Raw genomic sequence first — 2,500 nt, forward strand, 5'->3', positions numbered from 1 at the left:
AAGGCAGTGGATTGTGAATCCACCATGCGCGGGTTCAATTCCCGTCGTTCGCCCATCGCATTATTGCAAATTCCAAAAATGCAATTTTCCATATTCCTAGTTACGTATTTACTTACGGCGACGAAGAATAAAACTATCGCTATATTTTTTCCTTTTCCTAGTTCTTCTTCCAAGCGCAGGATAACCCCAAGGGGTTGTGGGTTTTTTTCTACCAATGGGAGCTTTCCCTTCACCGCCCCCATGGGGGTGGTCCACAGGGTTCATAACTACCCCTCTTACTACGGGGCGTTTACCTAGCCAACACTTAGATCCGGCTCTACCCAAACTTTTTTGGTTCACCCCAACATTACCCACTTGTCCGACTGTTGCTAAGCAGTTTTGGGATACTAAACGGACCTCCCCAGATGGTAATCTTAAAGTGGCCGATTTACCCTCTTTTGCAATGAGTTTCGCTACAGCACCTGCTGCTCTAGCTAATTGCCCACCCCTTCCACGTGTGATTTCTATGTTATGCATGGCCGTGCCTAAGGGCATATCGGTTGAAGTAGATTCTTCTTTTCTCTCAAAAAACCCCTTCCCAAACTGTACAAGCTTCTTCCAAAGCATACGGCTTTCTAGATGTATATGACGATCTCTAGACAGATGGATCTTATATGAATCATATGATGAAGTACCACATGAGTGGATATATAGGAAAGGAATCCAAATCTGCCGAATCGCTCATGTTATGATCTTCTACATCCTAGGTCTCTGCGTTCCGTCATCTGGCTTATGTTCTTCATGTAGCATTCAGATCGAATGACTCTATGAAATTACGTCGATACTTCCACATATTATGGGTAACGTAGGAGACATCCCTATTTTCCCCCGGGGGTCTTAATTACCACTGCTTAGCTTTCAATTTGCCTCTGACCATCAAATTAAATGTGAATAACCCGTCCTCCTCTCTTTGAAACAAGGGGCGCTTCCGGTTCTGTGCGTGCTTCAAACAATTTTGTCTTCTCCATATTACCATATCTCTAGAGCCAATAATTTTCTATGAGGAACTACTGAACTCAATCACTTGCTGCCGTTACTCAACAGTTTTCTGTTGAGGTCTATCCCGTAGAGGTAGTCAAATTGGATCAGTGATCGATTTCTAGGTTTCGTCGTAAACCTAATTGGTTACTTCCAATTACGTAAATCAATAGTTCAAACCGCACTCAAAGGTAGGGCATTTCCCATTGATATAGGAACTTTTGTACCAGAAACAATAGTATCTCCAATTATAGCCCCTCTGGGATGTAAAATATATCTCTTCTCACCATCCCCATAGTGTATGAGACAAATGTATGCATTTCGATTAGGGTCGTATTCTATGGTTACGATTCTACCAGATATGTCTTTTTGATTCCGTCGAAAATCTATTTTACGGTATAGGCGCTTATGACCTCCCCCTCTATGCCTTGCGGTAATGATTCCTCTGGAATTACGACCTTTACCACAACGGTGCCGTCCATGGATCAAATTATTTCGTGGATTGGATTTCACTTGCCTGTCTACGGTTCCCTTGCGTGTGCTCGGGATAGGTGTTTTGTATAAATGTTTCGCCGTATTATTAAGTATTCTCCTTTAGTTTTTTTCTCTATCTAGAAGTGGAATAGAATAACCCGGTTGAAGGGTAATGATCATACGTCTGTAATGCATTGTATGGCCCAGAATAGGTCCTATTCTTCTACCTTTTCCAGGTAGTCGATGGCTATTCACAGCTACCACCTTAACACCAAAGAAGAGTTCGACCCAATGCTTTATTTCTGTCTTAGTGAATCCCGATTCGACATTAAAAGTATATTGATTCTTTCCCAATAAACGAAGACTTTTTTCTGTAAATACTGCGTATTTGATTCCATCCATAAATCGACTTTCCCTCCTATGCTCTGAGTTCCAGTATCGATAAGAATTCGAGTTCTTATTGTTCTTATGTTATGGTATGAATATACCATACCAATTCGTTATGTATGGATGATGGATGAGATTCCATGGATAGAGAGCCAGTTCCAATAGACTTATGGAATGTTCCCGTTCGTGTGCATCCAGCAGGAATTGAACCCGCAAATTTACCAATTATGAGTTGGGCGCTTTAACCATTCAGCCATGGATGCTTAACAGGGATCATCGTACATCGTAAATAACCAATTTTCATATAGAAAGACATATCATAGAAAAATGAAATCGAAAATATTCCGAGATGGCAAATATTCGGAGATGACTATGAAAACACCTCTCTGGATCCTCGAATTGAAAGAGAGATTGAGAGGGATCAAGAATCCTAATTCTCGCTATTTGGAATGGATCCAATTCTATTGAGTCTGACTCATAGTGATCATTTCTCTTTAGCAAAGAATGACCTTGGTTATCAAAGGATTGAACAACCGGGATCCATTTACTTATGATACCTAGTTGGCATTGATAACAAGGATCTAATGAATTATGAGTTTAATAGATCCTCTTTAGCAGAAAG

The sequence above is a fragment of the Triticum urartu genome, unplaced genomic scaffold (assembly GCF_056163025.1).
Source record: "Triticum urartu cultivar PI428250 unplaced genomic scaffold, HENAU_Tu73 scaffold1259, whole genome shotgun sequence".
In the NCBI taxonomy this organism is placed as follows: domain Eukaryota; kingdom Viridiplantae; phylum Streptophyta; class Magnoliopsida; order Poales; family Poaceae; genus Triticum; species Triticum urartu.